Genomic DNA, 23,225 nt, shown 5'->3' on the forward strand with positions numbered 1-23,225 from the left:
AGACCCCTGTGCTTTAGCAGTAGTCTTTAGGTTAACTCAAGTGCATCTAAAGCCTCTTTGGGTGTAAGCAACATGTGGACAGTTATCATTCGGATTGCAGGATACCAAGGAGCCTGTATAAAAAAGTGGGTTTTAAATATGTACTAAACACTTTTTTATTTTTTAAAGTTGATTATTCTCCTGTCCCTCCTTACAATATCAAATTGAACATAATGCTGACTGAATAACAAAATATTGTGCTCATTATATATAATATATAAATGGTGCTTTGCTATTGGTCCAAACCATCCACAAAGCTCAAGCCTCTAACAAAGAGTAGAGGCTGTTGCAGCTCTGGTCTCACCAGTTAGATTATACAAGCAGTGGTTAAGCCTGCTGCTGTGTAACCTAACTTAGCTGTCAAAAGCTAGATGCAGCGTTGCCTGTAATTAACAGGCAGCGCCCATCCATGACAGGTTACACAGTGGTGAGGCTTTCCATGCTGTGTAACCTGTTACAAGCTGCTTTGAATGGAGAAAAAGCTTTTTCCTCCATAATACTAGGTGAGGCTCTGCCTCACCTGCCTACCCTGACCGCTCGTCCCTGCTCCCCAGGGCATTCAAGGCCCCCTTATAGTACTCAGTGATACCTGTAACTCTGCTGATGGTGTTAATAAAGTCACCAGAAGTAAAAAAAATGAAAGCTGATGAATGTTTCAATATAAAATAAAATTAATAGAAATAAGTATTCAGTCATTTGGAACATTGTAATTACTTCTCCAATTAACCCCAGCACACATATAAAATTATATTTACTAATATGTGACTGGAATACATTGCACATGAACATAGGAAAAAAACTGAAAAGAGAAATGATAAAAACTTTAACGTTGGTTAATCGACTTTCTGTAAGTTTAAATGTAAATTGTCTAAATGTATTTTCATTTGCTGCTCTTCTGCTAATTTGTCAAGATGCAATGAAATATTAAAGTGACACGAAACTCAAGAGTTAAATCTTAAAAATAAATTCAAGTACCTTAACTTTTAACAAAAATGTATCTTATTTGTGTATAACTCGGCTGTAGATCCTCAAATCATCTCTGAATTGGTGCTGACACTGTCCTTCCTTCTGGAGGGGGGCTACTTTTGTTCTCCATGGTCCCTGTGTGTGTTGTAAAGTAGCAACCACTCCAAGCTCACTTTCAAGCTCACTGGATGGACTACAAGCTCACATTTACAGGGTTATTCACAAAAGGGTGAAGAGTTTGGAGAAGACAGGAGAAGTGAACAATCTAGGCCAAAATAGCTGATTTGGAAAAAAATACAATTCGGCTCACTTTCCAGTTCAGCTATGTTGTCCTAGATTGTTCACTTCTCCTGCCTTCTGCAAACTCTTCACCCTTTTGCGACTAACTCTGTTAGTTTACTCATTTGTATTGAAGTTATAGTCCATCACAGTAGCGAGCTTGGAGCGATGGCTACTTTACAACACACACAACTCATTGAGAATCTTTGGGATGTGCTGGAGAAGACTTTACGCAGTGGTCCGACTCTCCCATCAAGATTTTGGTGAAACATTAATGCAAATCTGGATGGAAATAAATGTTGTGACATTGCATAAGCTTATGGAAATGATGCCACGACCAATACGTACCGTAATCAAAGCTAAAGGTGGCCTAACAAATTGTTAGAGTGTGTGACTTTTTTTTGGCCTGGCAGTGTATATGTAAAACCACTATACATGCCCTTGAAAAAGGAAAACTCTTGGCCATTTTTAATGTTGCATCAGCCAGTAATTGTAGTTTAATTATCTTTTCTGGCTAAACAAACCAACAAGCAAACACACAAACACTAAAAATAAAAATAAACCAGACAACTAATAGTTTCATACAAATACAATACAAAAGCAAAACACTTTAGGCTCCAAATGACAAATTACACCCTTTCTGAAGCCCCCGCTCTGAAAGTTTGACAACTATCAAACCCCAGGCAAAAGCTAACAAACTGGAAACATTTTGATGATATTTACTTTGGCACCAAAGCATGTAAAGGCACAGTCTGTGAAGTGTACAAATCATTCATAAAGTATCCACATCTGGGGTATCTCTGACATTACACAAAGCTTCTGTGCCGACTGAAGTGTCATACCTGATCCGGAGCAACAAGTGCTATTTATATTTTATTCAATTAGTTCAAGCACAGCTAGAAAATAAAAGGAATAAATTAACCAAGCAAAGTACAAAAATAATATTACTTGTAAAGCACCATCTGGCTTTTTAATAGAAATATAAGAGATAGGGGAGCGAAGAGAATGAAATTGAGTTTGAGAAGGCTTTTAAAGAGAAATGCCAAAACTACTTCCCCAACATTTATAATGACTACTGCCCTTCTGTGAACTGAATTATTTTCCTGTGCCACTGATCCTTTGTTGTCATGCCCCCATTGATCTTTGGCTGCTTAGGTCCGAATTGTGAGAATTTTTTAAACATGATGTTTTTTTTTTGTTGCAGACAATCATACCTGATCTTTGCTTGAATTCTTTGTGCTATGCAAACATTTCTGTCACCCAACTCCAGTGGCTAGACCAGATGACTGCTAGACCTGTTCTTGAAGCAGAACTCCAGGCAAACAGCTAGAATATACACTGAGTGGCCAGATTATTCTGACCACCCGACGTTTGTAGGCAAATTAGCTATAATTAGCTATAATTTTGCGCTGAAGTTGCTAGAGGTCCAGACCATTATAAATACGGAAGCAGGTTGTTTACCACGACAGTAGAAGTTATTTTTTTCTGAAGATATGGGTAAACAACGAGATTTAACAGCCTTTGAACGTGGGATGATTGTTGGCGCTAGAAGCCATGGAGCGAGTATCAGCAAAACAGCAGAATTCGTTAAATGTTCAAGAGCAGCTGTTGGTAAAGTGTTTAAAGACTGGACTGTCAGCCGAAAATCTGGGTCTGAACATGCGAATTGTGGTCGACAGCGACTAGTCAATGTTAGGGCAGAACGGAGAGTGGCAAGACTGGTACAAGACAACAGAAGGGCAACAGTGCAGTGTCAGATTCCTCGCATTACCTTTCAACATCTCGTGGAGTCACGAGGCGGCCCAACGAAGTCACCTCGTGGAGTCATCTCGTGGCCCAACGAAGTACTGATGGGGTGGTCATAATAATCTAGCCACTCAGTGTATTTCACCAATGGAATCCCTGAGAAATATAAGAAACGGTCAGGCGGTTTAACTCTACAACGCCAACTAACAACTGAAACAGCTCTTGGTAGACTTACCCTTTTATGCCCAATTTCCAGTTTTTAAAACTACCCCATCCTTCCCTGGAGACCCATGTGACGACATGGTGATCAGTTTATAAGTTAAATGTGTATTGGTGTTGAGTTATGTTTGAGTGCGTTATGCTGTGTGACCTGGTTATGGAAAGACTATCAGCACCACCCCTCGTTATCTCCTATTGTTCTCTGAGGGAGCTCAGAACAATGACATTCTGGCCAGGCTCTTGCTATGGCTGTCTGGAGCTCGTTAGCAGGTGGACACCTGTGGTGTTATGAAGACAGAATGTCCAGGGAGGGGACGGGGGATGTGATGGGATTATATTCTGATCTGATCACTTTCTGTATAAAAGTTTGTGCAGTTGTTCAATAAAGCAGAGTTTTTTTACCCTACACTCAAGCCTTGGCTAGTGACTGGGGAAACTGGGAGCTAAGGATCAGCGGGTTCCAATATCTCCTTAGCAAGGAAGAAGACATACTCATCCTGAGTACGGGGGTCCGTCACAACCCACCCACTTTTTTTCTAGAATTTCTAAAAAAATACTGTAACCTTCTTTCAGCAGTCTTCTGGATGGTGAATTTATATATTTGAGTCCTCTTCCTGTTCCTTCTGTGTTGGTGGTTAGTCGTGAATGCTGCAGAGAACAGCATCACAAAGCAAAAGTAGCACTGTTGAGTTCACACTCACACTCTGTAGCTTTCTCCCACGAGCCCATGGTGGCCTGACATCTTCGGATCACAGAGAATAGGTTGAATAGGTTGAATTCCACTAAGCGCCATTCAACCCAAATGAGGACTGGTGTTGGAACGTGGAGGAGAATGTGGGGGGCAACACCAGATCATAGAGAAGGTGAGTACTGCTTAATAAACTTTTTAGTACAGTAGAGGGTAGATTTGAAAAAAATGGGCTTTTAAGAGTTAACTTTCCGCCCCTTATCTTCGATCTAATTCCACTGTCAGACTAATTTCTAATATAATTTATAACACAACTAATGCTGCAAGATTAACAAAAAAATGACCAATGCTTTGTGCGGTATATACATGTGGTTAGCCATTTTTCATTAAATACACAGTAGATATGGACTAAATGAAGGTTGATTCTTAATTTTAGATTTGCTTTAATGCCTTTAAATATTAAAGTGCACCTTTCACCTCTACACACCACTGAGGTCATATATTTTGTTGATTAAATCAACAATTCACCTATCAGTTCATTAGCTGCTACAACATGAGGGACTTTGCCCCTAGTACTGTTAGAAGTAAATTAATTGCATTTTCTAAGTTACTGGTTTGGTCTACACATAACTGCCTCCGTTATGTATGGGTGGAAGGAAAGCCAAATTGGGTTTCTGAAATGACCGTAAAGTTATAATTATAAAGCCAGATTCACCTTTATGACCCTCTCATCCCCTCTTCATTATCTACAGAGTTCTTTAATTCTGTGTGCACAGCGCTTCATTATTTGTGCATGCTTATTACTTCTATCTCTAGCCTTCATATTAAATCTAAGATACGAATCTTGTTTAAACACATGTGCAGTTGTAGGTAATGAGATTTCTTTTCAGTCGAAGTGGATCTTTCATAAGTGCTTCAAAAACGAAAAAAAAAAAAAACCTACCCATAGCTAAAGTACCTTTTGCTATGAAAGCAAAAGTATTCAGAAAAAATATATATACGTGCACTCATAAGTGGAATAGAAATGGGGCATTTGGTTAATCAGTTGCACTAGAAGCAAATGGCCATAAAGAGCCATCCCTATCCCTGGACTGCGTCTAGGGATAGTGATCTATTTCAAATTACATGTAATCATATCACATACGATTGCATGTGAAGTGCTGCTTATAGATGTAGCCGCTGTCTCCCAGTCATTAACTTGAACGGGAGACAGCCGCCACATCTAACCCTGATATTTGCTAATCTGCTGCAGGAATCCATATGTTCCTGCTGCAGGAATCCCAAATTGCATATTCACATATAGGGGGTTATTCACAAAGCTGGCAGCCAAGTGAATAATGCAGCTGAAGTGAAGTAGGCCAAACTACGTTCGGCTATTCACTCCGGCTCAGTACGACTGATTTCAGCCGTACATCGGCTGCCTTCGGCTGCACTTCGGTCAGCTGAACATGCTCTGCCCAGTTGTTATTGTTTAATGACAGATCAGCATCCCCAGGTCATTTGGGGATGATTATGTCATTACAACTGGGCGGAGCCAGCCGTGAGGCGGAGCCAGCTACTATTTGCGCCGCTTTGGGTGTCACTTTGGCTCAGTCGAGTCGAAGCATATGCCTTCGGCTCGGCTGAGCCACTTGGCCGCCTTCGGTTGCTGTACAGGTTATAGTGAACCAAAGGGCTCCGGCAGCCGAAAAGAGCCAAAGCTACGGCTGGATCAGGGGCGGACCTACCGGCAGTGCAGCCGCCCCAGGGCCCAAGGCTTGGGGGGGGGCCCACTGACGGGGCAGGGAAGTAATTGTCCCTGGGACTCTTAGATGCCCTGCAGGCTTGACCAGCGCTACAGTGTCATACTGTCAGTGTGCTCCGCTGCCAGTGGGCTCGGCTGCTGCTGTCCTACCGCTGCGGGGCCCATATACCGCCTGCAATGTATATGCCGCGAATACAATGCAGGCTGTATACAGGAATCAGGAATATACACCAAATTAGTTCCCTCCCGATGTGGGCACTGTGTCACGTGCCCTGTCCCCTTTAGACCGTGTGGCCATGTACCGGGATGGTGTTGGGCTCTGGCAGCACTACAGTGCTGCAGTGTATAAGGTAAGTTCCTGAGGGGAGGGGAGAAAAGAAAACCTTTTCCATTGATTAATTTGACAATGCATCCTTTCACCCGGCGGGGTGCCCAGTGCCCAGAAACCGCACACACTGTGCTGTAATTTCTTTTAATTAGAGAAATGGATTATAATAGGGAATATTGCACTGTTATGTTCCCTATTATTATATATTTCTCTATCCCACCGTTAGATAAAATATAGCACTTTCTGTGACGCACACAGCCACCATTAATCCCGCACAGTCAAGAGTGTTACTAAGTCCCGAGTCCAGTGCGTACCTAAGTCCCGAGTCCAGTGCGTTTCTAAGTTCCAAGTCCAGTGCGTCCCTAAGTCCCGAGTCCAGTGCGTCCCTAAATTCAAAGTCCAGAGTGTGCCTAACTCCCGAGTCCAGAGCGTCCCTAAGTCCCGAGTCCAGAGCGTTCCTAAGTCCGGAGTCCAGTGCGTTCCTAAGTCTGAAGTCCAGTGCGTTCTAAGTCTGGAGACCAGTGGGTTCCTAAGTCCAGAGTCCAGTGCGTTCCTAAGTCCAGAGCATTACTAAGTCCAGAGTCCAAATCATATACTATTCTGCATTGCTGTATAATGTATTACTGGGATTTGTAGTCCCCCTACGGTTGGTGCCATTCTGTATTAGAGTGTAAGCTCCTTTGTACAGAGGGTGATGTGACTGGCTCAGTGTTCTCTGTACAGCACTGCGGCATATTTCAGAGCTCTATAAATATATAATAATAATAATAATAGTGTGCAACTGTGGGGGGACATTAGAGTCTAAGGTCCTTTGGTGCAGGGACCGCGCTTTTGTTTTGTATAGCAGTAGATTTAGAGTTTGAACTCTTGAGAAAATAACTTTTTTAATGCATAATAGTATCCTGCTGGTTTGGTAGATGCAGATTGGCACTGCATGCTATTACTGATTATGTGGTCTACCAGTACTCCCAGATCTTTCTTCATTTTTTTTTTTGCTGGAATGGGGCTGTCAGTATGTTAGCTGCGTTTTTGCCACGTTTTGCGTTTCCGGACCGTTTCCTGACCATACAAAATGTGACATGCAGTATTTTTCTGTCGTAACCTGAACGGACTGCGCACGTGAGAACTGTAGCCCATAAAACACGTAGGGATACATTGGGATGCATATTTAGTGCAAGAGCGTACGGATCAGGTCAGCACAGAAAACGGACGTCGTGTGAACAGGCCCTGAGGCCTGAGTCTAGGGGTCAAGTGACTGATACTGAAGATGAAGATGACAGAGTAACTTCACCAGGCCTGAGAAGTGATACTATGCTGTAATTTTGGAATCTGTTCCTGAATGGACTAGTAGCTTTTGATCCAAGTCCTGCATAGCCAAGAGCTCAAGACACAGATCACCCCATTTTGCTTAAAAGTTCTATATCTGTGATGACAGAAAGTACTTTGTCCTGCAACTTAAAGGAGTCTACACCATCCTGGATGTTCTGAGCCCTAACCCTCTCTCCCAGTTCTACAATAAAGTTCTTCAGCATCATATCTACAGCCTGGATCTCAGCTTATCGGGTGCGACGGAAGGGCGGTAAGTACTATTGTGGCAGCCATGTTACTAAATCCCCAGACAGGCTAGGAAGGCCTGAGTATTCCAGTTTTAGCTGGTGCCATGGTTGCTGCATAACTTTTCCTGTTTGAGGGCCCATTCAAACCACATCCAGATTACCTCCAGACCAGACCAGACTGTTTCCGGACCCAAAATGCACCCCAATGTATCCCTATGCTATTTCTGGCCTCTGTTCCCACCAGCGCAGTCCGTTCCAGACCAGACCAGAAAAATACTGCTTGTCCTATTTTGTGTGGTCTGGAATGCACTGGAACGCATCTAAATGCATGGAACACACCTGTAAGACCATTTTAAGCAAAAACAATTTTCCCAATGACTGCAAAATTGTGGTAAAATCTTGGTAAAAACGCGGCAAAAATACAATGCACTGCATGTTCCAGATCTGGTATGGAAAATGGTGTGAACCCAGCATTAGGGTAACTCCTTTCCCGTGCAGGGTCCTATGAAGCCACCCTTGTGTGCGCAGTCCTGGCTGGAACAGCTGCTCCAGATTACACTTTCCTATTACCTCTTCTCTCTACTCAGTGTATATGCTCCTGTTTGGGGACGCAGCGCAAGGAGATCAGGATTCAGTGGCGTTGAAAGTTCTGAACTGCAAGTGCTTAGGCAAAAATTTGAAGAAATAGTTTACTAAGGAATGTTTATTTTGTTACTAATGTGTTACGCTAAAAAACGCTGAGAGTTAAATATTACTTTAACATTGATTTCCAGCCAAGGAGCTTTTTTTAGATATCATGGGTAAGGGTTAGAACTTTTGTCAGGGTTTTATTATTGTTCGGGGCCCACGTTTTCCTCAGCTCTTTTCTCAGCCAGTTTGAAGGGATATTTCCCCAACAGAATACACAGACAGCAGAAAAAACAGACATACATTCTGATGCTTCACCTTCATATTTTGTTTCTTAAAGAATAGGTCCAACAAAATTATTAGCTGGGTAGATGCTAGTGGCTTGCATTATCTTCTGACTCATATTTCTTAGGTACTCTTTCTTAGGGAGGTACCTGATCTCCTAGTTCAGATCACCCACCAGCCCTTTCTGTAGTATGAATGGTAAGTCTGTGGGGGAGAGCACGAGAGATTGGGTGAGTATAGCAACCAGAGCTTTGTTTTATGAGCTACTGGAGGATTCATTTTAATGCATTTTGCCCAAGCTGAAATTGGACTTAAAGAAGCCAGCTAGGGATTTAGCCATTCGGCATAACTACAATAACACTTGAGGTTGGGCTGATTCTTTAACATATAGACGTATTTACACAATCTTTTTGGAATAGGCTTTTCTCTTTATCATTGTAGGCGCGCATGGATATAAGTATACATTGGTTTACATCCTGCTGTGTAATGAATAGATTTCTCTTTTACTTTGAATCCTACTTTTGGCATATGAATGTAGAATTACTTGTGTTTAGCTGAAAGTGAAAAGGAAAAAGAAGGAATGTGTAAGAGCATATGCTAGTGTAGCCTACATCACCTTTTGTGAGGTGGCTGCTAGAAATGTATCTGGCTGAATTATAGTTGGCATTCACCTGGTTAATTCCAGGTGTTCTGTTATTGATTGTACCTACCTGGGTGGAGTGTGACTCTGCTGCAATGTGGGACAGCCAATGAGGGGCACTGTGCGTGCGTGTGCAGTTCACCGGCAAATCACTGTGGCTCTAACAGCCAGTGTTGAATGCTGGGACATGGTATATATACTCAAGGGAATTGCCATGTGCTCAGTTTGGATCCAGCCATGGACTAGTCTAGGTTGGGGTGCTGCCCAGCCTGCCCCCAGGCTAGGCCTGGGGGTAGGAATGCTGTGTGGGAAATGCTTTGTTAGGCAAGCCTGGAGGAGACCTATGCTGCTGATATAGGAGGAGAACCAGGGAAACTGATGGCTGCTGGAGGTGCCTAAAATAGAGAGGACCTCAGGAGCAGGTCTGGTGTCTCTTCTACTGAAGATTTTATGCCAATCCCTATTCAACTGCACTACGAATGGATCTACATTTAAATTCTTACAGGGAATGGTGAGTCTGTGTCTGTTTCACCAAGGATGTCTAGGCCCCTATACCCTCTCTCTCAGAGTAAATGTGTTAATAAAAGTTCTTCAGCATCATACTTCTGGTCTAGACATCATCTCTGTTGGTCACTAGAAGAGGGCAGTTAATGCTAATGGCACAGCAGGTTGCTATAATCCCTAGACAGGCTAGTGATGACTGGCGGCTCCTTCTGGGTTGAGCACTACAATTGTATTGCAAAACAGACTGACATCTCTGGTGTAAGTCAAGAAATACTGAAGAGGCATGGGTTGTGTTACTTGTAAGGAAAACTATGTTTTCCAAGACCAACTTGGTACAATATGTCCATTGCCAAGTGACGTCACTGGTTGCCAGGAGCTGGGCGGGACACCAGCCAGAGCGCCCCAGGTTGCTAAGAGCTGGTCAGGGAGATGTGTATGGCCCTGATAGATCTCCCCGTCTGGCTCTGGGACGCTCTGGCCGGAAAAGGGGGCAGCAGGCACACTGCAAACATGAGTCATGCTGCTCTGCCTCTGCCTGCAATCTCCCAATCTGAGCTCTGCTGTACAAGGGACTGTGAGAGGCTGATACCAAAGTCGAATTCATGTAATTACACTGCTTGCAGTAAACATTATATATATATATATATAAGGATGTATTAATGAATATAGAGATGCAATAACTTCTGTCTATTATATCTGTCTGGAGTGCAGCTGTAAGGTATGATGATGCACCAAAGGGTGCCAATTATACAGAGAAAGTTTTACTTTCGGTTCTTTCAGCTGCTGACAGGTTGGCTGCTGACATTAAAAGGCATTTTTGGCAAGGAAGTGTAAAAAGCATCAATTATCTTCAAAGAGCAACGCACTAAAACCAATCAAGTTTCAATGTGCAGCATTAAGTTTAGGAATTTTGGTGTCGCCCCCTCTAAAAAGTCGAGCACTCGATCATGGACCGAGAGCCCGACAGTGTCAGATGAGAGGAGGGGACCCGTCGGTATACCTCATTCCGCCAGGTGAACATCCCCTCCTCTCTCTGCCGCCGTATATCACTTAGATGGCCGCCAGCAGGCATAAATTTGATGACTGCGTACGCGCGTGATGACACCACGCGCATGCGCGATGACGTCACGGCGGGGTGTCACCCAGTCTCTGCTTCGGGTGACAACCAGCCTCGGGACGCCTCTGGGCTATGACATCTTTGTAGTTACTCATCTTACACAATGAAACATATTAATATGTATGCATCATGAATACATTGATACTTAAATATAGACCTTTAAAGTAATATTAAACTCTCATTTTCTTCAATAATGAATCCAGATTCAACAAATTTGCATTGTCCAGCAAAGTATTTCTTTACATTTATGCCCAAGAACTTACAGGCATCATGTTTCCAAACAGTTGACTCCAACTCTCTCAGCTCAACTTCCCTATACTTCCTGTCCAGTACAAGATTACAAGGGGCAGAGCAGTCTGCAGTAGCTGTTCCTCTGGCTTGGAGAAGGGAGAAGGAGGAGCAGAGGAGTGACTTGTCTTGTCGTGCCTGTGTGTTTGTGGAGAGACACACAGTTTACTAGCACACACAAGGGTGACTCCATAAGACCCTGTAAGGGAAAGCAGCCACTCTAAAACAGGATATCAGGACCAGTGCTCAGGGACCAGCTGAATCTTTAGGAAGCTAAAACTTTTAAACATCAAGGAGCAGCATCCATTGTAAGTGATTTAATTAACATTTGAAATAACTTAAAAATCCTTTGACTTTAATATCACTTTAAATACGATAATTATTGAGCAAACCTGTCATGACAGCTACAACAACAAAACTGCTGACACGTGTGAGGCTGGGTTCACACCTAGGCGGATTGAATATGCACGTTTTTCGCGCGGTTTTTTAACCGCGATTCACGGTAAAAAAAACGCGCGAAAAACACGCGTTTCCGAGGTATATTTGGCTGTATCCCAATGGAACCGCCCGACAAAACGCCCCAAAGAAGTACATGTACTTCTTTGGGCGTAGGGCGGTTTCCCGCACGTTCGTACTCAAGGAAAACCGCCCAGATGGGAACCATGCACATTGAAAATAATGGCATTTCCCTGTTTGAGCGTTTTTCCGCGAGTACGAAAGCGCGAAAAACGCCTAGGTGTGAACCCAGCCTAAAATGCACTTGCACATACCTATGGCAAAATTCAACCCCCCATTATGCACAAATGCCAGGCCATTCTGATTGGCAAAGCTCAGGTAGTTACTGACAGTAGGGAAGTTTTCCTGTCACTTCTTGTCATATTCCCATTGGCCAGTGAAGCCCATTATAGTGAGATTTTGAGCCCACTCAGCCAAAAGAGCATTTGTGAGGTCAAGTACTAATGATGTTTGCCCACAATGGATGTTCCAATTCATCCTAAAAGGTGTTCAGTAGGGCTGAGGTCAGGGCTCTGTGCAGGCCACAAGAGTTCCTCCACGCCAAACTTATCAAACTATGGGGTCTATTCACTAAGCTGCCATAGGCAGCCGATTGAAAGTCCGACCTGAAGTGAAGTGAGCCGAACGCTGTTCGGCTATTCACTTCGGGCTGGTAGGGCTGATTTCAGCTGTATATCGGCTGAAATCAGCCAAACATCGGGTGGCTTCGAGTGGCTTCAGGTCGGCCGAACATGCTCAGCATGTTCGGCCGATCCGAAGTGCAGAAGGAGTTCGACTCAGCTGATCCAACATCTGGATCGGTTGAGCCGAACCTCCGGCAGGCTACTCGCTGCTGTTTGGTCTATTCTCATAGATGCCGAACAGCAGTGAGTGAATAGCCAAATGCCGCCGAGCGGCATTCGGCTCGGCTGTTCTGCTCGGTCTCTCTGTGGGACCGAGCAGAACAGAAAAACAGTTAAAAAAGCAGAAAAACAAAAATAGAAAACGACTGTGCGGAGCTAGCAATGACAGCTAGCTCCGCCCAACAATTTTCTATTGGCCGGCGGTTCTGCTGCCATCAAAAAAAAAAAAGCCTGACTCTCTCTGGTGCTTTGGGAGTCTCCCAGCCGCCAAGGAGAGAAACACTGCTTTTTCTTTTTTTTTTCTTAGAATAGAAAAAAATAATAATTTTGGCCATAGGAATGCATTGCTAGATTCCTATTGGCTATTTCAATTTGCAATAGCTAATAGCAAACTAGCATTGTACCAGCCCTCTGCTGCTGTCAGTCAGTAGTGGACCTGATGGAGAACTGCAGCAGAGGGCGGGTGCAATGCTAGTTTGCTATTGGCTATTGCAAATTGAAATAGCCAATAGGAATCTAGCAATGCATTCCTATGGCCAAAAATGTATTCATATTTTTCTATTCTGACACGGCTCCGTGTCAGAATAAGAAAAAAAAATAAAAAGCAGTGTTTCTCTCCTTGGCGGCCGGGAGCGGGAGACTCCCGGAGCGCCAGGGAGAGTTTGCTGTCTGGAGATCAGTGTCCCTGGTTAGCTGGTAACCAGGGATGCTGATCTCTCTGCAAGTGGCCGGAGCCAGCCGTAAGATCACGGCTGGCTCCGCCCAGCTGTCAGAAGCAGGCTGTCGGCCAGGTTTGGCTTTCATCGTGGCTCAGCAGAGCAGAGGCATATGCGTTCGGCTCGACTGAACTGCTCGGCCAAGTACGGGAGCTGCACGCGCTATAGTGAATAGCCCGCACAGCAGCCCTTCGGTTCTACGGAACCGAAGGGGTCCTGGGGCCGAAGCTACCTGAAGGATGGGCCGAAGCTACGGCTAGATCCTTCGGCTGCTTCGTGAATAGACTATGTCTTTAAGAGCCTTGTCCAGATCTCCCTGATAGTGGGGTGAATCCCAGCACACATTTGACCCATATCTGATAAAAATAGGCATCTGAGAACCAAAGGTCCAGAGATGATACGTCCAAACCTGGCTCTCAACACAGAGACTACTAGCACAGAATTAAGTGAGTATGCAGCAGGTGAGGATTAAGAACCAGAGGTGGGATATTAAGGGGTTCATTTAGGGGTTAGGTTAAAGTGACACTAAACTCAGGAGTTAAATCTTATAAATGCAATTCAAGTACCCTATTAACAAAAATTTAGCTTCTTTGTGTATCACCTGGCTGTAGACCTTTGGGAGCAGTTAAAAGCCTCCCCAGCATTGGTGCCTTTGGAAGTAGCTAAAGCCTCCTTTGCATTAGTGCCTTTGCCAGTATTTGAAGCCTCCCCAGCATTGATGTCTTTGGGAGTAGTTAAAGCCTCCCTTTCATTGGTGTCTTTGGGAGTAGTTAAAACCTCTATTGCATTGGTGCCCTTGAGAGTAGTTAAAGCCTCCCCAGCATTGGTGCCTTTGGAAGCAGTTAAAGCCTCCCTTGCATTCTTGTATTAGTGCCTTTGGGGGTAGTTAAAACCTCCCCAGCATTGGTGCCTTTGGGAGTAGTTAAAGCCTCCCTTTCATTGGTGTCTTTGGGAGTAGTTAAAGCCTCTCCAGCATTGATGCCCATGGGAATAATAAAAGATCCAGTGGGAAAAGGTTTACAGCAATCAGTGAACGGATGGATTTGAGTATCTTGTTTCTTCTTTTAACTTTAGGGGGGCTGCAGATTTCTAATTTGTTCTATTTTCCAGCATCAACACCCAGCACAAAGAAAAAGTGTTTCAGATATTAATTCCCTGTCTTATTTCGCCCGGAGAAATGTTGAGTATTTGTTTTTTTTTCTTGTAGCTATGTTGTCTGCAGCAGTTTATCATTGCCTGAAGCTGATAATGAAACAGTGTAGAAAGGCAGAGCAATGTACAAATTGTAATTGTAGGTTCCATATTTGTTGTTCCCTCTACTTTGCTATGTGTGCCTCCCATATTCATGTGTTGATGTGTGCGCTGAATCTGGACTGTCACAGAGTATAGTCCCATGTTTCTGCTATTATTTATTTCATGCTCTGTGTACCAGATTTAGTCTGCTGACTAGCAACATGTATGAGCCAGAGCTTTGAATATACAATAAGGTATTTTTGCATTTACCATAACACAAAGGAGACAGCACATTACTCAGGAATACAAGCGACAACAGTGAAGGACATTTCACTTTTGAGAGGTTTGCAGTCTACAGCTAATGGATGACATACAATGTTTAGTCGAAGGCAAACTATAATTGTTTTGGGTCAGTTGCTTGTATTTATAGTTTTTTTTTTAAGTATATACCTTTTAAACTGTTGTTTGATATGTTTATTTTAAATTTAATATCTGTTTTTATTTTCTTTAGTTATACTAAATGAAGAATACAAGAAGTAAAATGGAGTTTAGTTTCCCCCTTCGTTTTAGATTGAATTTTGATAATAATAATAATAATAATAATAATAATAATGGATAAGCATTAGCTTAATTGGTTAGAGATAAAAAAAATTTGTTTAGTTGAAATAAAATATGTTCTTAGCAAGGGCAATTTTTAAAGAATACCTTACCTCCTGGACCTCTCCAAGTTGGCATCAGGGTTCCATCTGGGTTCCCAGAAATATGCCCGGTGGTTATGCACCAGTTTAGAGACACAGAGGATGAGGCTTACTTTGCCCCATGTATATACAGTACTGGCTTGCCATAGCCCAACCCATGCACATTGCCTTCTAAAGAATGGATGCACAGGATGCCCTGTTACGCCCTCACTCCTGCAAGGCTGCATTTAATATGGCAGCAAGATCACATGCTATGGCGCATTCATGAAATATCGCCATCATATTTCTGACATCACAAGATGGTGGCAAGATTACATGCATGCATGATAGTGGTAGAAAACTGCATAACACAAACAGATAGACAAGTATATGATGCACTTTGAACATCCCAAAATTATACAAAAAGCCCTATCAACATAAAACAGAAATGGAAAAAACTCACAAAAGAAATAAAAGCCACAAAATACCACACCTGAAACAAAAGACTGTTCTTTGAGACAGTGGCGTAACCAGAGTTATGGGCGCCCGGGGCAGAACATTTTTTAAGAGAAGCCTTGCTGCAAATAAAGGCACTTTAGCCTAAAATAGCAGCCCTATTAACATAAAATAAAAACCAATATACCCCTAAAATAAATGAAAACTCTAAAATACCACCCCCTGAAACAACCTGCCACCCAGAAATGTTTGCTATGGATTGGATAGCAGCTAAGAGTAACTGCTGAGCTTAAATCAACCGCTAAAAAGGATTAAAGCCAAACAAGATCCCAATAAAAACAACGAAGAAAAAATCAGCAAAGGGGTTGATTCCCCAAACAGCTAGGAATCTAAATTAAGTAAAGTTTTATAACTAACCCTAGTCTCACTCTATGCAGTTTGTCTGCTTTCTTTATCCTTTCCCTACAGCAGCTTAATACACACTGACACCATGGCTGCTCCTTGCCCCCCCCCCCTTTTAGAGTGAGGGGGCTGGCTTATCCAAAAGCCCACTTATTTGCCAATCTAAGCCTAGTGGCCATAGTTCAAAGCATTATGCAGTGCATTATGGTTAAAAAAACTTCTCCCAGGCAAATCTGCACATAAATTTGCCGGGACCGCAAATCCTAAACCCCAAAAATTAGCTTGAACCCTTAGTAGCTGCAATCCCAAATCTCATCTTTAGTCCAAATAGGGTTTTATGTGCTACGTCAAGTGTAAAATACCCTGTGCTGACAGCGCACTGGACAGTTGGACAGCTGTTCTCACACACAATACAGTAGCTCAGGTTCCCAGTGATCCAACACGCCCCCTGGAAGGTGCTTCGATCAACTGTGCTCATGCACCCTAAGCTGCTGTATTGTATGTGAGGGCATCCATCCAACTGCAGTGTGCTCTCAGCACTGGGTATTTTAACCATTGCTGCAGTAAATAGTATATAAAAAAAAAAAGATGAGCACACATTTTTTATGTATGACTTCTACTAGTTGCTGCAGATACTTTCCCAACACCCAATCTTTCAAAGATATCTAAAACAAAAAATGAAGAATTTGCATAATCATCAATAACACTGCAATTTTCATGCAATTTCAACTACTTCTACCAGCATTTGATTGCAAAAATAACAAATGGACCAACCCCAAATGGATCAGTGGATCAAACTACCATCAAGCAGCTGAAACTTTTGGCCGTAGGTTGCTTCCATTAGTTTGCTCAATTTTGCCATTGCCTTGTGGCTGAAATAACCTCAAATTAACTGTGTATGTCAAGCATTAGACAGGGCAGACCAACATGACTCCAATTGCAGGGTTGTTCACAAAAGGGTGAAGAGTTTGGAGAAGGCAGGATGAAGAATGAAGAATGAATGAAGAATTTGCATAATCACCAATTACACTGCAATTTTCATGCAATTCCAACTACTTCTACCAGCATTTGATTGCAAAAATAACAAATGGACCAACTCTAAATGGATCAGTGGATCAACTTACCATCAAGCAGCTGAAACTTTTGGCAGTAGGTTGCTTCCATTAGTTTGCTCAATTTTGTCATTGCCATGTGGTTGAAATTACCTCAAAGTAACTGTGTATGTCAAGCATTAGACAGGGCAGACCAACATGACTCCGATTGCAGGGTTGTTCACAAAAGGGTGAAAAGTTTGGAGAAGGCAAGAGAAGTGAACAATCTAGGACAACATAGCTGAACTGGAAAGAGCTGAATTGAAGAATTTTTCCAAATCAGCTATGTTGTCCTAGATTGTTCACTTCTCCCGCCTTCTTCAAACTCTTCACACTTTTGCGAATTGCCCTGTTGAAGACTAGTAACTGCTCATCTTCAACAGTTTGAGTCAGCAGAACACGTATAGCTGCCGTGAAGAGGAAAAATTAAGTGAAATAAAATGAAGAGGAAGGACATTGATGTAATAATCTTAAGAGCTCATCCTGGATGGATAGATAGAAAGATAGAGTACCTGGACTAAAGTACATTAAAACCTATAAGAAATGAAGGTGTTCGCAGCTTATCTTATATAGGATATAGGATCTCGGCAGAAGGTGGTAGGAATACACAAATATGGTTTGCAACACAGGGTTGTTTTTAATTCAATGACAAGGACTACATAAATTACTCAAGAGAAGCATCTTTGACATACAGTGGAAGACATTTTTGCTGCTATAGCCTCTTTATCAGCATCCTCATGAGGAATTCTAAGTATAACATTCAGTAACAATTTGCTCTGTGTAGGTCAGCACTAAATACAATGAAGGATATGAGAAGTATGTATAAAAAATTCAATGGCCCCTGTTGTAGTGGAACCCTACATCTGAGGAAAGCAGCTAAATACACATTTGAATTACAAATGTGTGTTACCTATCCAAATGTTTGTAATTCTGCTCAGTCGGTCTGGTAAACTAGATGCCCCTGCAAGGTAGCATAGCTAGGTTGGTGACCTCACCTTTCTCCAATGCAAGCAATACAGCTTGGATACTATACCACCCCAGCTTCCTGAATGGATGATAAATGAAGAAGTACACAGATAAGGTCATGCCTCTGCCCTTCCATCCCGGTAACAAAATCAAGAGGGCAGAGTAACATCTACAGGTAATGCAGTTGAGCCTGATTAGGTCAGGGTGCTGACCCTTTCCTTCTTTACAGTTCTCATTATAGCGAATTAAGAGAGGAAACCGTTATTTGGGGACAAAACAAAACAAAAATTGGCTATAGACTTCCTTAAAGCTAGTTAAATGTAAAATTATATTTAAAGTGTATGTGACCCCTAAATCTATTTCACGGTATGTTTGGCATCAGGCCTTACTGTATAGAGTTTTCATTGGCAAATCTTTTTTTTTGTGTATCTGTTTAAAAGTTACTTACCAGGAGACCAGGCCAATAACAGAACTTCCTGTTGCAGGTTGACAATGTCAAGCTACTGCCTCACGATTAGCAGCAACGTTGTCAGCTTGACGTGTGTGTTCCTTTAGTTGGTCATTGGACTGCATATCTGATAGACGTGAAAGGTAGCCCAATGACCTGGGCCGGATTTACTCTGTATGTTGCCCTAAGGCCAGGTCCCCAGTGCGCCCCCCTACCCGCCAAACCTCCCCCCATGGAGAATGGCAGACCTCCAGGCTGCATACAAGTGATCTCGGGACATCGCCAAGACCACTTGTATATAACAAATGGCGGCTTCCCCGCTGTACATTTAGTTCTGCTTGCCCAAAGCAGGGCTAAATGTAGAAAACAACTACCCGCCCGATGCCCGGAACTGCATGTCCTGGGCATCAGAGATAGGAATTCTACACCCCTGCTGCCCCTCTATTCCCTGCTGTCCAGAGGCCGGGCCTTAGTTGGCCTTGTGGGAAATCCGGCCCTGCCTAGAGCATAACTAAAGACATAGTAGACAATGGAACTGATATGAATCCCAGGGTTGAGTGGCTACACAGTGATTTTTGTAAGCAGCACATTTGATAAATACTTTTAAGTCAACGTATACAACGTTTGGAAACCTCTATACAATTTAACCCCTTATTAGTATTCTGTATCACTAGAGAAAATGCTTCTTGGTTGGCCTTGTGGGAAATCCGGCCCTGCCAATGACCAACTGAAGAAGCACACATGGCAGGCTGACAACGCTGCTGCTAAGCATGAGGCAATGGCTTAGTGCTGTCAGTCTGCAACAGGAAGTGGTTTCACTAGCTGAATCTTCAGGTAAGACACTTTAAAACAGATTCACAAAAAATGATTTGCTTAGGAAAACTGTGAGGCATGATGCCAAACAAATCAAAAATACATTTTGGTTTTACATACACTTTATTGTTTTAATACATAAGTAGATTAAATTATGCTTTTTCTATCTGCCCAGAATTCAGCTATTAAAAAATCTTTAATTAATTAATAAACAAATTAATTCATCATTGTGTCACCTTATTATTTGATAGCTAAGTTATTTTGAAGCTAGGCAAGTTTCAGCCATGTTAACAGCCCGTTAAAGCATCCGGTCCGGTACTTTTTCTACATAGCCAATTATGGTGATTGGAAACATATTTTTTAAAGGATTAGATATGTTTTATTTAAACTGCTGGCCTGGAACAGCTCACAGCTAAGTGTTCGAGTTCTCTCTCCCCATACAGTCAGCCGAGCTACAGATACAATGCGTCATCCTAGTTATTAGTTAATAATAGCCAGCCAATTACAGACTTATAAATGTATGTAACCTGCAACCGGCTTTGTACGGGTCACCTAAAGAGTATATAGAGCTATATGGAAGTATTCTGTTCGCTGTAATGGTGTCACAGTGACAACGTGGGCACAACATTCCTTTGGACAATGCCCTTTACACTTTGTGCTTTCAACTCTTATACAATAATAAGTCTCCAAGTCTGTATACGGTACAGGGAATTTCAGATGATTGCTTTTATTGCATTAATTTACTAATGTCATAACACCATGTAACAAAAGCTAATGTATTCCATTATGTGCTGTGGTGCCACTTTATCCTAGCAGAATTAAAAGCAAGCCCACATTCATAACAAATACATCAAATAATGACTCTAGTAAATAGCAGCCACCCTCCAGGGCCCTAAAGTGTAGTTCCGGGGTAACTTCTAAACGCAGAATGCAAACACATGTATGATTAAAATTTTTCTTGCATGGGCTGATAATAGTAATATGAATAATACAGATAAAGATGATGTGTCAAGCAAGCTTTGACAGATCTGTCATTGTCTGCCATTCACAGAGAAAGATTTTTTCATATATAACCAGGGCCGGATTTACTCTTTGCTGCCCCAAGGCCGGGTTCTTCAATGCGCCCCCCCCCCCCATGGAGAATGGCAGACCTGCAGGCTGCATACAAGTGATCTCGGCACTTTTGCCGGGATCTCTTGTACAAAACAAGCAGCGGCTTCCACGCTGTACATTTAGTTCTGTTTTCCCAAAGCAGGGCTTAATGTAGAAGACAACTACCCGCCTGGTGCCCAGAACTGCATGTACTGGGCGGTAGGAGATAGGAATTCCACACCCCTGCTGCCCCTCTTTGTTGGCCATGTGGGAAATCCGGCCCTGTATATACCTCCATAGACATGAGAACATTGTATCCCATTTGAAGAATATTGACCAATTTGGGAGGCTATCATCTCATCCATAGTCAACAGCAGATCACAGTAAATACTGCCGGCCAAACATTATTGGAGAAACTAGTTGCTGGTCAAGTTTTAATACAACCACTATTACTTCCATGAGATTGAGCAAGATGTAAGGGTGTCTCTCTATTCCCATAGACATAAACATGGACTCTAAGGCATTTCAAGCATGTATGTTTATAGAATGATTGCTTATAAAAGGAAGAACTTCAGAACCAACAGTCCAACCAGTGTTTAACTTTTACTTTTTTTACTTTTATTTTTTATTTCAAGCTCTGCATAACAGATTAAGCCTGTTACCTGGCTAGCAAATGAGCACATAAGCGCCAGCAGCATGAGTCAGTGATGAGAGGAGAGGAAAATCTTCAGTATAATACACTTTCAGGGCTGCTCTCGCTGGTTAGGGAAACCACATAACTAAAATATAAAACACAGAGTTGGATTTGAACAGATCACGTAAAACAGATTTAGCCAGCCGGCTGTTAGTCCTTCTTTGGTTGACGTGTTTCTGAGGTCACGCCTCCTTCATCAGAACCAATCGTGTAAAACCTTTTTAATAAACAAGAGTAAAAAACTGTTGGATTTGTACTTACAAAAGGAGATAGATAACAGGCATGAACAGATAACGTAAAACAGACTTAGCCAGCCAGCTGTTAGTCCTTCTTTGGTTGGCGCGTTTCTGATGAAGGAGGCGTGACCTCGGAAACGCGTCAACCAAAGAAGGTCTAACAGCCGGCTGGTTAAGTCTGTTTTACGTGATCTGTTAATGCCTGTTATCTATCTCCTTTTGTAAGTACAAATCCAACTGTTTTTTACTCTTGTTTATTAAAAAGGTTTTACACGATGGAGGCGCTCTATGTGTTTTATATTTCTGTTACCTGGCTGTACGGAGTATCCATGAATATGCAATGTGCTATTTTCTGTATTTAAAATGGACCTTACCCATATCTTTAAAATACCAACAAACACACCTTTAGAAATGTTTAGTAATAACAATCTACAAACAAATACTTCTAGATAATTGCCGGCTTTGTATTCTTTGCATACCTTATTTCTCTTTTCTTATCAAGTCTTCCGACAGTGGCCATGTTTACTAAGGGCAGATTACTAGCTCTCCTCTTACTTACTGATTTCTGGCACATGTGACTAGGACATGTTATCCTACGCACATCATTTCAGGGGAGGAAAATTACTTTCCCTGAGATCTCATGAGATTTCCCAGCAATTCTCTGCTGATGACAAGGCAATCCCAGTGTGCATTGTTTTGGCAAACTGAAGTCATTTTGCCCTTTCAGAGCAGGAAGTGAATGCTCTGCAAATGTAAGTATTACAATATAATATAAAAATTTATATCATGTATATTAATATTCAAGGAAATAACTGTATAAATCTATATTTGTTGTGCCATAACAACCAATTAGGTTTGAAGTGAGTTCTAGTCCCTGTTAGATTGCTCCTTTTTAGTTAAATAGACACTGACACCTTACCCATTCAGGACAAAGTGACAGCACATTTGTAAAGCTATCCCCCCCACCCTGGCCGTTTGCTAAAACTCCTTAGCCATTCCTGCTTCCATTGCATTCAATGCAATACCCAAGTTGCTGGGTATGGGGGAGCATGTGGTTTCCCTCGCCATGACATTGGTCTGGTCTAGTAGCCAATCATTATGCTACAGAAAGGGAGCACTGGCAACGTAAGTATAAGTTGAGGATTGAGGGGACCTTTACCAAGACACTTGAACTTTGCCATGCATAGTGTCTCTTTAGGAAAAGCCCAGCGTGTAACTCTATAACAATATGTAAGATGTATGCCTGAAAACTTGGTGACCTCTCAGTTCCTGGTCACCCAGCACTCTGCTTATTATGTGTCTCAGCTGTACTGTACTCCCAGGCTAGCAGCAAATATATCAGGCTTGTGTTAAGGTGAAAATTACAATAATTTCCACGACTTTTAGTATTTTTTACATTTAAACTGCCATTTAGGAGGTGTTAAAGTTTTTTAAAAGCTTTTGACTAGGATTCAGTTTTAAGCAAGAGAAAAAGCTCAGAACTTCTAAAAATTCTTTAAAATGATTATATAACTTACATTAAATATACAGTATTTGCGCATTTACTGTTATTATATAAAAAGGGTTTAGCACAGGGGTTTAGTACTTCAAACATGCATTAATGAGATTTCCCATTCATTAAAGAACAGCATGGCCTGACCTCCCAGTCACTGATGCATCATGGCTGAGTACTTCTAGGAGCCAGTTACCGCAGCAACCAGCCAACTGGTCAGTACTAAATCTTACACTTCTTATTAAACAAAAACTGATAAAAAGTTGTGCATAGCAACAGTGGCGTCTGTAGGCAAAAACACCGGGGGGCACGTACCTCGGGTCTCCTACTTTGTGTCCTAAGTTAGCAATATCTGCACTTTATCGCTATGTGGTCATCCCTGTATAATTGCAGGTCATGTCACCCTCAGCTCTGCAGGACACCTCCATTGTGGTAACATGTCTGGTACAGACGTCACATTCAGAGCCTTACCAGCTTTCATATGACACAACCGAGATGAAGCCCTGGAAGACAACTCCTCACTTC

Source organism: Nanorana parkeri, unplaced genomic scaffold, assembly GCF_000935625.1.
Source record: "Nanorana parkeri isolate BGI_ZX_2015 unplaced genomic scaffold, ASM93562v1 scaffold197, whole genome shotgun sequence".
Taxonomy (NCBI): domain Eukaryota; kingdom Metazoa; phylum Chordata; class Amphibia; order Anura; family Dicroglossidae; genus Nanorana; species Nanorana parkeri.